Genomic DNA, 14789 nt, shown 5'->3' on the forward strand with positions numbered 1-14789 from the left:
CAGATGACCTTCATGCAGTTCCTTTAGAACTCTCTCTCTTAACTTAGGAGGAATAATCACCCTTGTTCCATACATCAATGTTCCTTAACAGATGGACAGCTGTTCTCGTCTTGCTGAGAATGCCGGTAACAGTGGATCACCATGTGCTGGCCATCCCTTCACTGTCAATTCGTAGACCCGGGACAGTGTCGGGTCGTTCCTGGTTTCTCTTTCAATACTTGCATTGGTGACTGGTAAACATTCGATGATGGTCGAGTGAAATAACTCAACAGGGTCAACCGTCGGTGCCTCCTCCGCTGTAGGTAGTGGCAGGCGCGACAGCCCATCAGCATTACCATGCTGCTTTGTACCTTTGAATTCAATCTGATATTGATGTGCCCCTAGGAAAAGGGACCATCTCTGGAGCCTCTGTGCTGTCATCACCGAAACACCCTTCTTAGGATTAAAAATGGATACCAACGGCTGGTGGTCTGTCAGTAGCGTAAACTTTTGGCCCTGCAGGTAATGATTAAACTTCTTTACTCCCCACACAAGGCTGAGAGCCTGCCTATCTATCTGAGCATAGTTGCGCTCCGCGGAGGTCAATGATCTGGATGCGAACGCGACTGGCCTCTCCAAGCCATTTGGCAACTTGTGTGAGAGTACTGCCCCAATACCATATGGAGAAGCATCACAAGCCAAACGAATAGGCAGCGTTGGGTTGAAGTGAGCCAACACTTCCTCTGAGGTGATCAATGCCTTGCTTTTGCGAAAGGCCCTCTTACAGTCCTCGCTCCACTTCCATGGTACTCCCTTCTGCAAAAGAGCATTCAGCGGGTGCAGCACCGTGGATAAATTTGGCAGAAACTTATGGTAATAGTTAATCAACCCTAGGAACGACCTCAACTGGGATACATTATCCGGAGCGGGAGCCTTCACAACAGCTTCGATCTTGTCAGGAGACTTATGAAGCCCCTCTTGGTCAATGACATGACCACAGTACGAGATCCGCTTCTGAAAGAACTCACATTTCTGGCGATTAACTCGAAGTCCATATTCTTTCAATCTGGTGAGCACCAGTTCCAAATTTGCAAGATGTTCCTCATCATCATCTCCTGTAATCAGAATATCGTCCAGGTAACATTGTGTGCCTGGAATTCCCTGTAATACCTGCTCCATGGCCCTCTGCCAAATTGCTGGAGCCGATGCCACTCCAAAAAGCAGTCTATTATACCGATACAAGCCTCTATGCGTGTTGATCGTGAGATACTGGCGTGACTCTTCCTCAACTTCCATCTGTAAGTACACCTGCGCCAGGTCTATCTTGGTGAAGTGTTTCCCGCCAGACAACGAAGCGAAGATATCCTCAATCCGCGGAAGCGGATATTGCACCGTGTGAAGCACCGGATTAACAGTGATCTTGAAATCTCCACAGATGCGAACCTTCCCCGGTTCCCCCGGCTTGTTGCTCGATGAACGCTTCATGACGGGAACAATGGGCGTGGCCCATTCACTCCAGTCCACCTTTGACAGTACTCCGGACCGTTCTAGTCCTTCCAGCTCAGCTTCCACAGCAGGTCGTATCGCATAAGGTCTGGCTTTGAAAAATTTTGGATTTGCATGTTCTTCAACTTTGATGTTTGCCGGAATTCCTTTCAGTGTTCCCAGTCCCTGCTGGAACACCTCTTTAGCATCGTCCAATATTCTGGACAGTCGTTTAGGTTTGACATCTTCCTTTTTGCCGGAATCTACCGTTAGTGCTTTTAAGGAATGCCAGTCCATATTTATTCTCCTGATCCATTCCCGTCCCAGTAATGGTGGACCTCCCTCAGGTAACACATATAAGTCCATTCCTCGGCTTTCTTTATCCTTGTGGACCACCTTTACCTTTATCTTTCCAATGGGGTATACTCTTTGCCCCGTATATGTTTTCAAAACAATCTCCGTATCCCTTAAGGGAATGTGTGGAAATAACCTTTTGTAATCTTGCTTATTCATGACCGTCAATGCCGATCCAGTGTCCAATTCCATCTTCACTTGGACTCCTGCTATCTGAAGTGTGACCCAGATAGTTTGGTGGTCTGCTGTGTTACCCACATTATGTATTCTTAGACAACCCAGTTCCTTACTGCTGGAGTCTGAATCCGTCTTCTGTTCATCCGAACTGTTCTCTGTCACCTTGTGTACCTTTTTGCACTTTTCCTGCGGTGACTTTTTGCTGCTGGTCTTCTTACCTGACCGGCATACTTTAGCTATGTGACCGAGCTTGCCACATTTTCTGCATTCCTGATTTTTGAACCAGCACTGATTCTGATCGTGCATTGTCCTTCCGCAACGATAACACTTTACTGCACCCAATGCCATTTGATTGGTGCTGAGTTCCGATGACCTTAGTTGCATTTCCGCAGTGCCTCTTACTGCGGCCTTGTGCGATGCTGCAATGGTGACAGCTTTCTCAAGCGTAAGGTCCTTTTCTTCTAGCAGACGCTTTTGTGTTCCTTCTTTTAATATCCACACACGAATTTATCTCTCAGAGCATCTGCTAGTCCTGTACCAAACTGACAGTACTTTGATAGCTTACGCAGTTCAATTAAGAATTCAGCGTTGCTTTCCTCTTTCAGCTGCGTTCTGCTGTAAAATTTAAATCGTTCCGCTATCATCAGTGGCGTGGGGTTTAAATGTTCTTGCAGGATCGTAACAATTTTCGCGAAAGTCTGATCCGCCGGTTTATCTGGTGTTATCAGATGCTTCAATAACCCGTACGTCTTCGCCCCCATTGAGTTTAATAATGTTATTGCTTTCTTATCATCTGGTACTTCATTTGCTGTACAATAAACTCCAATGCGTTCTACATACGTGGTCCAATCTTCAACATCACTATCAAAAGCAGTGATGTTACCGTGTTTAGGCATCCTTGAGATTTTCTTTAACTATTTTATTTTCCCCAAAATGGCGGCTTCCCGCACTTGTCTTCTTCTCCCGCCTACTAAAATGGCGGCTTCCCGCGCTTGGCGGTTTTTCCCGCGCTCGTCTTCTTCCCCCACTGGCTGCAATGGCGATTGCCGTGCTGCTGCCGTTCTCGCCTCCCCAGCGGTTCTCAATTCCCCGATGCTGCTTTTTACTCCCCCGCGGGTCCCGTGGGCACTCACGCTTCCCCTGCTGTTGCACCTCTCAGCCCCGCTTGCAGGCCGGTCCTTTACACCGGCTGCGGTTGAGTTCTCCGCGGTTCTCGTGGCCTTAACGCTGCCTCAGTCGCTGCGCCTCTCGGCCCCGATTGCAGCCCGGCCCTTTTCACCGGCCGCGGTCGAGTTCTCCGCCCTTTTTCCTCCGTTTTCCCTCCCCTACTCCACAGCCAACGCGGCCGACTTTCTGCTCGTGTCACTGATCGGCTTACCCACCACCGTGGTAGAAGGGATGATCACTGCCTGTCGCTGATGGAGGGCTTCGTGGTCAGAATTTTTTCTTTTTAACCCGGGTTCTCGATGCCTCCCGTGCGATGTGGTGCTCAGCAGGATGATGAGGGCGGATGCCTCTTCTCGACGCCCGTTCTGAGGACGAAGCTGCCTTGGATGTAAAACTGCCGCAGGGTAAGATCGGACTCGTCGCCACTGTTGAGTCTGTGTGTCCCAGTTATGCTTATTATAAATCACTGGACACAGACAACAAGAATAACTTTAACAGGTCTTTACTATTCGGAGGTCAGGGCTGAACTGCCCAGCAAATCACTACACAACGTTTATATACTGGTGTGGTCACCACCGGTATTACAGTATACAGCAGCCAAGAGAAAGTAGTACATCTCTTAAGGTAGTTCTCTTAAGGTGGAACAGGTTACATACACCACACCCATCACATTGCCTCTGCCACACCTCCTAGCTAAGGGCATTGGACACCCCTTCCTCCTAACTGTGCAGCATTTGTCCTTCTTCCCCCGCCCCCCGCTAACCAGAGAATATTGGATGCTCCCAAATTTGGCTGGTTATGCACATTGTTCAAAAACAGACAGGGTTAGAAATTGGACCTTATTGTGCCTGTTTGATGGGCATAAAACGGGCGCAATGAGGGCCTACTTTGGAGACAAACGCTCTAGGGCCCAAGGATGCCTGAAAGACAATTGACCCGCTATTGGGTTGGTCATTTTTCATGCGTCCCTGGCAGCTGCCTGAAACAGTCGTTAGGCCCCTTACACAAGTAAGCGAGGGGCCTAATGCCTCTTAGTATGTTTTAGGCTCCCTCTGCTAAATTAGATATTGCAGAGTAGAGCAGGAGCTGAGCCTGCTCCACGTGTGATTTTCAAGTGGCTGAAGAGAACTAAGCAGCGGCCACCACCAAAAGTTAAGTTTTAAAAACAAAAATGATTGCTGTGACTAGTCACAATCGCTCTCCCCGACCCCCCCTCCCAATTGCCCCTCCACCCTCCCCCTCCCAGGACTTATTTCGCCGGCAGCGGCCCAATATTCAACAATATGAAAGGCGCTGGCAGCTATAATGTAAATGAGGCTCAAAGCCGAATTTCGGGCCAGCCTCAGGCCTGAGAATGGGCCAGAGCCAATTTCTAGGATATAATATTAATAAACTATTTAATTTACTGTTTTAGAAATTGGGTTTACAAGTTCGCCCGATGGCTCATGAATTTAAGCAGTGAGTAGCTGAACCATGCAGACAATGAATGCCCCAACTTTAATCAGCAGTCTGTGCTGAGTTAGCTGACTTCAGCAGTAGGAGTCCTATAATTTGCCTCCGCGCCCCTAGGTTAGGGGAAATTGACAGATTCCCATTCCTGAGTTCTGGAAGTATGCATGCACGGACATCAAGTGGGGATCAGATTGGACTCATTAATGATACCCCCCTATGGTCAGCTGTTGGCACACACTGGCAAAACTTTGTGATGAAGAATGGCTATTTGCGTTATGTACCAGAGCGTACCCCGTGCCCTTGGAATCCATCAAGATGTATTTCAGTGAACGCCTTTGGGAGTGGAGGGGAGAAAAGTTGGCAGAGAAAATTGGTGAGATAAATGTTGTAATTTAAAAAAAAACATAGGTAGTTTTCTTTTAAGATGATTTTGTGTACAAGGTCAGGGTAAAGCTGGCTGATATTGGATTTGTGATATGAATCAGATGTAACTATTTTACAGGCTTGTGTGAAATATTTCTTTGAGTTTTTGTTATGGTAGAAAAGCTACATGTAAACTAGTTGTTTAATTCCTGCTGCTTTACAGGACTACAGCCACCATTTTGAGTTGCTGTCTGAAGGAAAAGCTTCATTGAGTGTCAGTAAGTAACCATGCATAATTTGGCATCAGGCTTGATTGTTGTTGCCAAATAATTCTTTGTGTACCAACTACTAAAGCTTTAAACTATTGATTTTGGCACTTGAAGCACCAATACAATTGCAGATACTAGGCATGGTGAACTGAAATCCAAGCTTGAAATTACTTGAAATATTCCATTATGGACATACCAAACTATTTTATTGATCCTGCCATAAATGCATGTGGTTACTGGGGATTAGATGCCATATAAGTAAACCCTGAGTTGAGCTTCAAACCTCACATTTAGTCTATCGTTAAAACTACCTACTTTCGCTTTTGAAACAATGCTCTTCTCCATTATTACTTCACCCCCATTGCTGCTGAAACCCTCATCCATGCCTTTGTCACCACCAGGTTCAAATCCTCATTGGCCTCCTGAACTCCACCATGCATATAATCTCCAACACCTCCAGAACTTCACTGCTCACATCCTATCCTGTGCAACATCCCACCTACCTATCACTCTGACCTTTGGTGACCTCCATTGGCTTCCCATTTATCAGCGCATCAATTTCAAAGTCCTCATCATTGTCTTAAATTCCCTCCATGGCCTGGTTCCTCCTTACCATTGCAACCTCCTTCATCTCCATTGCCTTGCCTGCTCTCTTTTCTCTTCCAACTGTGGTCTACTGTGTGCTTTCATCTCCCTCTGCCCTACTATTATCTTCAGCCATCTTGTCCTCACATTCTGTAACTTTCCTTAAACCCCTCCATTTTGCTACATCTCTCCCTCTGTAAAAAGCCTCCTTAAAACCTAATCACAATGTCGTTGGTCATACACCTAACCTTGCTCCTATTTCTGCTTGCATCCAACCCCCCTCCTCTGAAGCACCTTGGGACATTTTGCTATGCAAAAGGCACATTATGAATGCAAGTTGCTACTTTATAAGATGGAGTCCATCGTGACAAAAATAGGGTATTTTTGTTACAAGCTCGTTCCTTGCTAAGTCAAATGTGTATGCAGGGGGAAGACATCGTGTGGCCTTCTAATAAACAACTCATTATCCTCTGTATGTGTCCAAATAATCTATGATTGTCTAATGGCGAGAGAAGGTGTGAGGTGTTCTGGTGCTGATGCGTCCAACTGATCACTACCTAAGATTCGTAGGGTAGATGAAACTTCACACAGATTCTAGTTAACAGCCTGGAAATCTAGTTGATGATTCTTTTCATCAGTGCCCCCAAAGTGTGTAATTTTATATGTAATTTAACTTATGCAAAGGAGTATGGGTCAGAACGCCTGTCATTTGGTCATTTACACCATGGGCTTAAAATTCTGATTTTCCCGGCAGGTGCTGTTCTGAACCAAAAGTGTGCTGCACCCTGGGCAGAACTGGTGTGCCTGGAGGCACACGATTGGAGCAGGTCACCCAGGTGACAGGATGTTCGGGCCTACCTCAAGCCTTAAAGGCCCAAGGCTGCTTAAAATGACATGGGACAAGAGGAGGAAGGAGCCAGGAAGTCCAGCAGAACAATGGAAACATGGTAAGAGGGAAGCACCATGATGATAAAGAATAGATATTCACATATTCCACTGTTTTTTTAAATAAATCACTGTTGGAACCTGATCATTGTTTTATTTATGCCTTTTTACTGTAGATGAACAGGAAAAACAAATGTGGGGGTGTACGCTAAAGATATGGGGACATGAGGAGAGCGAAGGTTTGACTGTGAGGATTCTCCTTGTATTGATTGTGTGATGGAACTATTGTATAGAAAAAGGGAAGGAAGATTCCTGCTCTTGCTAGTTGATGATGGCTCTGGAGAGGACCAGGTGAATCTGTTCAGCAGCTGTCAAGGGGGCTTATGCCTCAAACTAAGTTGCCTTGCATAAAGGAAAGTGGGGGTGGGGGTGGGGGGGGGGGTTGGGGGGCAGGAACCACTGTACCGAACATGGCATCTATCTGTGCGTGAAAATGAGTTGCAGCATTCTGCAACAATTCCTCAAACTGAAAAGTCATTTTTTAATTCAAAAGGCCAAAAATAAAGACCTTTCTTGACAAGAATGGCCTGTCCCTTTAAGGCAGATAATGGCAGGTCTGGATGCTATGGTGCCAGGTTTTTTTTAGAAGCAGTTTTTCCCCTGAACTGCACCTGGCACTAGAACAGGAAGTCTGAGTGCACAGGTCTCTTGACACTTTATTTGCATCCAATTTACATCGGTACACCCTCTACAGGCACAGTCAGATGCAATCACCTGAAAAGGCCAGACAGGAGTTCAGACATAGTGCTTTGTCTGCACGTTTCCTGAGATCACTGTCCAATTTTCAGACATCGTTTGAGCACTAAACCCAGGAAAAATGAGCCTTTGGTTTACAGTAACCAAATTCTGGAGCCACCGAAACTAGATCTAAATTAGAAATCCTAATTTAATTCAAAGCTCATTCCTAGCAGTCGCCCGTCAAATGAAAGTGCCACTATTAGTGATGGTATGAGCAACAATAAAACTTTCATTTACTTACACCTTCATTGACTAGCACTGAAACAAATGATAAAATAGAGAATCATTCCTTGTTGCAAATCTGATGGCATAAAACTGACTTGAAGTGAACTGTTTCAAAAGAAAAGCCTTCTTGTGGCTCAAGATCACTTTGTTTTCAACGCTTTTCTGTTAATTAAATGGTGATTTAAAATGCACAGATTAAGATGGAATAACAGCTTTCTTCATGGTGCCTTCCTCCTTTCATTTTTGAATCTTCTATGTTTGAGAAATTGAACTGTTATATTTTATTCTATTTCTCATAAGCTTTTAATCACGGAACTAGAATAAATTAGAATGTAAGAAAAAAATTCAAATGTGAAGTAGTAAATTACTGTATAAAAAGAGCTTGTAACTTGACAAATGAATCGGTTCCCATTTAAGTAATAGAAATATATTCATGTGGTACAAAATACAAAGGAAATTCAGTATTCAGAAGGTTAACCCTATGAGCTACCCTGGAGCATTTTGTGTGACTTCACTTCCAGGGGTGTTAAGGTAATTAGCTTTTGCTTCCAGAACATCCAAACCATGGTCCGCCAAAGGGGCACAGGAATTTAATGCTGACCACAATACCACTATTTGCCCAGCTGTTAACCTACAACCAACTGAGCAAGGAGGCAGGGGCATGACTGCGGTACTAGGTAGAGCGAAGCATTCCACTGGCCTGCTGCAACACTACTGCAGTGTCAGCATCGTCAAGCACAAGAGTGGCCTGAAAGTGATCATTATTAATAACGTCGAATTGATTGAAAGTCTGCAAGTGAGCGAAGCTGGGTGAATTAAAATTAGCCTGCAGCAATGGCCCACAGAAAGAAAGTTGACACAAATTAGATACTGTCTTCTCTGGCTAACACTATCAGCACTTGTAAGGCAATGACAGAATCTGACAGGTGATTTGTTTTTCATATAAATATGATGCCCTGCTCTACCACCCAGTACCCTATGTAAAAATTTACTTCAATATTGCATCTTAATCTGGTTGGCGACCAGTGCCCTGAATCTATACACCAGCTATTTGCCCTACTGGGTGTTTTGACTTGCTGATTGTTTTCTGAATGTGGCCTCACCTTCCATCTTTTATTTTACCTTGGGCCTGTTGCCAAGTCTGTTTCTTTAATCCCTCTCTGTCCTGCAATGGCTGAGCACCATGGTAATCCGAGTGGAGCAGAGATTGGATAGGATCTGGAGAGGAAGAGAAAAGATTGTTGTTCGTGTCACAGTGACAGACCAGCTTACAATGAAGTATGGTTTCATCAGCAATCTGGTTATGTGTCAAAAACAATATAATCCTCACTAACAATTACTGTATCATGGAAAAACGTTTCACAAACAATTAACACTTTCCAGTATCTGGACTGATACACAGGTGAATTTTATAAACTGCTGTAATATTAATAAGTGAGAATTGGCAGCACTGTAGGTACTAGAGACAAAAACAATGCATATTCTATATTTATATTTATGGACCTAAATATGAAAAAGAATTAATGTTTAAAGTTGTCATCACTGTACTGCATGGCATTCCTGTTATTCAGAAACATAACAGTTAATCGATTCAGCCCAAAGGATCAAGAATAGCTGAAGAATAACTAGAGAGCCAGAACAAATATTTGAAAGGTAATTGTTACTTGTGGCTTTTACCACAACATTATGTCAGTCACAAATACTTTCGAATAGAAGTTATTTTGAAATGAAAAAAAATCACAATTTTATCACACAGTTACAATGAATAGACCAGAATTACCTTGCACAGTTCAAGATCGCTCTCTTTTCTCACTCTTCTTTCATTTGTCACCTAGTTCAAGCTAATTTCTCTGTGGGAACACTTCCTATGTTCTTCCTGTGTAAGACGTTTGCTGCTCTGTAATCACAGTGTACAGGCTGTGCTTTGATTCCGGCGGGTGACTGGACTCTTCGAGTGATGCTGTCCCTCTGGCTGGCCTTTGGTTGGGAGGAGGTGGTGGGGCAAAGAGAGGAGAGGTCGAATGACGTGTGCTAGAGATCAAGAATCCATCTCTTCACATGCTGTTAATTTTAATGTAGCCCCATTAATCTCATGAATACAGACATATGCCAAATCAGCTGATATTCTGCAACCTATTTTACTGTGTCTTTAGCTGCTGGAGGAGGATTATCACAGCAGAATAAATTGTGACCATTGGAAATAATCACTGCAGTCCAGCTCACCCCCACACCTCTCTGCTCAGGGCCCCAGCTGATTCAGCCTGCATCCGTCCATACATAAATCATTCCCTTATTCCATTGGCTACAACGTACATGGCAAGTATCGATTTTTCTCTCTCTCCTTATTTCCAGGGAACCTGTGGTGTTTGTTTTCGAAGGATTCTGGAAACATGATATTTCTTCACAGAGTTTTGTTGAAACCACTAAAATCGTAAAACGTGTTGTGACTTGCTCTGTCTTAGGTACCCGACTGACGTTAGGCTTTCTAGTTACCTGCTTCAGAAGCCTCTGAATATTATTGAGTTTCTCACTGTCTCAGAGTGGCCATGAATGCAACTGATGCTAACAGCTCTGTTGTAAAAAGCTTGTGCCCTATAACCTCTGCTATCAGTATCCTTCTCTTCAATCCTGAGAGGGAGCAGCTGGCTTTCCACGCCTGCATCCAAGTTACCCGGAAGCAGTCTTTCATATCCTCCCTTGATACCCTCTTATCTTGCACATTTATTTTATAAGAAGAATAACCTTTTGTCTTCCACTATTTAACCGGAATCTGTGTTTATCACAAGCGACATCAAGAGAGCCCTTTTCGCCATAACATTTTCCACCTGTGAACCAGGGCCAGAGTTTTCTATGTGTCACAGAGTAACTGGAAGTGACAATTGGACTTTCAATCTACATATTCTTTCACACTTAGTCAGTGACAATACGAAAGGCAACGGCAAATAATTTAGTGTAGTAGCACTGTTTCAAATGTATTTTTAACCAGTTTTGAGATATTTATCAGAGCTGTGTGCACATTGCAGCTGATTGCGATTGAAAAATCAATTAGGAGACAGTCTTGGTGTAATATAATTGTAAATGATGAACCCCATTAACTCCACAATAACGTAGACACACATTCAAGGTTCTCATTTAAAACCTCTGCCATACTTTTAAGCTATCACCATTAATATTCGGGGTCCTGTGATGCTGTTTTATCCTGTATGCGCGGGGAGGGCACTATTAATGTTCATTAATTGCTTATTTTTCTTGCTTCATCTATTCCGTGAAGCCAATGTAGGTCATATACAATAGTAAACAAGGCTTAATGCTATCTAAATTAGATCTAATTTTACCAGCCTGCAAACTGCCTAATTACAACAAGAAAACCTATATTCTATTCTGGCAAGTCCAGTATTAGATAATGTCAGTAGGCAAGTATAGTACTTATGACTCAGCATTCAAACAAATTCAAAATTTATTCATGATAATTTGATTGAAACTTTAACATAGAAACATAGAAGATAGGAGCAGGAGTAGGCCATTCGGCCCCTCGAGCTTGCTCCGCCATTCAATGAGATCATGGCTGATCATCCAAATTCAGTACCCTGTTCCTGCCTTCTCTCCATATCCCTTGATCCCTTTAGCCTTAAGAAATATATCCAACTCCTTCTTGAATATATTTAATGAATTGGCCTCTGCTGCCTTCTTTGGCAGAGAATTCCACAGGTTCACCACTCTCTCTGAGTGAAGAAATTCCTCCTCATCTCTGTCCTAAATGGCTTACCCCTTATCCTTAGACTGCGACCCCTGGTTCTGGACTCCCCGACCATCGGGAACATCCTTCCTGCATCTAGTCTGTCTAGTCCTGTTAGAATTTTATAAGTTTCGATGAGATCCCCTCTCATTCTTCTAAACTCCAGCGAGTACAAGCCCAATCGACCCAATCTCTCCTCATACGTCATTCCTGCCATCCCAGGTATCAGCCTGATGAATTTTCGCTGCACTCCTTTCATGGCAAGAACATTCTTCCTCAGATAAGGCGACCAATACTGCACACAATACTCAAGATGTGGCCTCACCAAGGCCCTGTACAACTGCAGCAAGACATCCTTGTTCCTGTACTCAAACCCTGTCGCTATGAAGGCCAACATACCATTTGCCTTCTTAACTGCCTGCTGCACCTGCATGCTTACTTTCAGCGACTGGTGCACAAGCACACCCAGGTCTCGTTGCACTTCCCCTTCTCCCAATCTATTGCCATTTAGATAATAATCTGTCTTCCTGTTTTTGACACCAAAGTGGATAACCTCGCATTTATCCATGTTATATTGCATCTGCCATGCTTCTGCTCAATCACCCAACCTGTCCAAATCATACTGGAGTTTCTCGGCATCCTCCTCACAGCACACACGCCCACCCAGCTTTGTGTCATCTGCAAACTTGGAGATATTACATCTAGTTCCCTTGTCCAGATCATTAATATATATTGTGAATAGCTGGGGTCCAAGGACCGATCCCTGCGGTACCCCACTAGTCACTGCCTGCCACTCGGAAAAAGACCCGTTTATTCCAACTCTTTGCTTTCTGTCTGCCAACCAGTTCTCTATCCAAGTCAATACCTTGCCCCCAATCCCATGTGCCTTAATTTTACTTTGGGGGTCAATTTTAATCCTGAGTGAGATTTGGGCAGGCAGGTGATGGGGTGAGTGTGAAATGCACTGGCTAGCCTAAGTGCGAGTCCCAGGGTATTTTATCTTCTGGGCCTCATCTACGTAATGCCGGTCAGCTGCCCGCCCGAAATGGATGGAAAGCGGCAGCAGGAGGGAGAGAAATATTGTCCGGGAGCTAAAGGAAGGCTCGGCGGCAAGTGGGTAAGTCGCAGAGAGAGAGTTGCGGGAGGGTCCTGCGTGAGGAAAGGTGGGGAGTCTGGGAAGACCGCGACTTTCTTTGTGGGGCCCAGAGAAGCACTCCTGCTTCTCCTCGCCCAATGGAGCTAAGTTTCACACATATCTTGGAGGGCCTCTTCTGTCTCCAGACCAGATGCAGACCTGCTTCAGCCTGATGGGAGAGCAGCAGCTGTTCCCCACTCAGATCCCTGTTAAAGTGCAGTCAGGGTCCTTTTGATGTAATAAGACCCTAATTTGCGTAAATTCATGAAGTCCCCGCCTTTTTTAAGTGAATGCCTCATCCGCTTGCAGAACCCTGCAGCTTAAAATCAGCAACATTGTGAAAGTGTTGAGTTACGAACGGGTAAGTCACCCATTTTGAAATGCCCACACGCCCGATTTCTGCCAATCGGGTAGGGTTAAATTCGATCCCTTGTTTTGAATGGATTTATAGTTGTAGTAGTCCATTAATTAAGCTCTGTTCATATATAGTTACTAGGTAAAGAAACCTATCTCAGAAAACTAAGGTCCTGTGATGCTGTTTTATCCTGTATGTGCAGGGAGGGCACTATTAATGTTCATTAATTGCTTATTTTTCTTGCTTCATCTATTCCGTGAAGCCAATGTAGGTCATATACAATAGTAAACAAGGCTTAATGCTATCTAAATTAGATCTAATTTTACCAGCCTGCACACTGCCTAATTACAACAAGAAAACCTATATTCTATTCTGGCAAGTCCAGTATTAGATAATGTCAGTAGGCCAGGCCAGGAGACAGTGGCATGAGTGCACCAATGATCACAGTTCTGGTGCAAAAGCTCCAAACCATTTCCAAAATAATAAAGCATTGGCCTTAAAATCTCCTGGCTAAGGGAAGGTAAAATTAGTGCGGGTTTCGTCTCCTGATCATTATCCAGTGATCCCTGCTAGAAAATGCCCATTTGTGGATATCAGATTTGGACAGGATTGGGTTTGGCAATAATACATCCCACCCGTGCTGCCCTTGGCTCACATATGAAGGGTGACCACTTGTGCAAAATGCTCGGGGGCTTCTGACACCCATGGAGCCATAATCCAGCATTGGCCACAAACTCCGTTCCCTAACCATCGATAGCATCCCCCTCCCTGGTCACTGTCTGAGGCTGAACAAGACTATTCGCATCCTCGGTATCCTATCTGACCTTGAGCTGAGCTTCGGACCCCATATCCTCTCCATCACCAGACTGCCTACTTCCACCTCCATAACATCGCCCGTCTCCACCCCTGCCTCAGCCCATTTGCTGCTGAAATCTTCATCCATGCTCTTGTTACCTCCAGACTCGACTATCCTGTGGTGTATGTAACCTGTTCCACCTTAAGAGAACTACTTTAAGAGATGTACTACTTTCTCTTGGCTGCTGTATACTGTAATACTGTAATACCGGTGGTGACCACACCGGTATATAAGTGTTGTGCAAGGATTTGCTGGGCAGTTCAGCCCTGACCTTCGAATAGTAAAGACCTGTTAAAAGTTATTCTTGTTGTCTGTGTCCAGTGATTGATCCTAAACCTAACTGGGACATACAGACTCAACAGTGGTGACGAGTCCGATCTTACCCTGCGGCAAATTTACATCCAAGGCAGCTTCGTCCTCAAAACGGGCGTCGAGAAGAGGCATCCGCCCTCATCATCCTGCTGAGCACCATCGCACGGGAGGCATCGAGAACCCGGGTTAAAAAGAAAAAGAATTCTGACCACGAAGCCCTCCATCAGCGACAGGCAGTGTTCATCCCTTCTACCACAGTGGTGAGCAAGCCGATCAGCGACACGAGCAGAAAGTCGGCCGCGCTGACTGTGGAGTAGGGGAGGGAAAACGGAGGAATAAGGGCGGAGAGCTCTACCATGGCCGGTAGAAAGGGCCGGGCTGCAATCGAGGCCGAGAGGCGCAGCGACTGGGGCAGCTTAAGGTTCGAGAGCCGCGGAGAACTCAAACACAGCCGGTGTACAGGACCGGGCTGCGAGCGGGGCTGCGAGGCAAAACAGCGTCGGGGAGTTGAGAAGCTTAAGGCATGAGAGCCGCGGAGAATTCAAACGCAGCCGGTGTAAAGGACCGGGCTGCAAGGCAAAGCAGCGTCGGGGAGTGAGAACCGCTGGGGAGGCGAGAACGGCAGCAGCAAGGCAATCGCCATTGCAGCCAGCGGG

At 45.1% G+C, this 14789-nt stretch overlaps 1 long non-coding RNA gene across 1 annotated transcript in view; it reads right to left on the reverse strand.

Moving 5' to 3' along the window:
- Positions 1-4590: 4590 nt before the first annotated feature.
- Positions 4591-14789, reverse strand: part of LOC147121223 (uncharacterized) — a 48422-nt gene continuing 38223 nt past the window's right edge. The window contains exons 3-4 of the long non-coding RNA XR_015077515.1: positions 9520-9716; positions 4591-8957 (exon numbers count right to left, since the gene is read on the reverse strand). This is a non-coding gene — a long non-coding RNA (uncharacterized LOC147121223). The remainder of the gene's footprint in view (positions 8958-9519; positions 9717-14789) is intronic.

Source organism: Somniosus microcephalus, chromosome 3 (assembly GCF_052327205.1).
Source record: "Somniosus microcephalus isolate GS21.2 chromosome 3, FLI_Smic_1.0, whole genome shotgun sequence".
In the NCBI taxonomy this organism is placed as follows: Eukaryota; Metazoa; Chordata; class Chondrichthyes; order Squaliformes; family Somniosidae; genus Somniosus; species Somniosus microcephalus.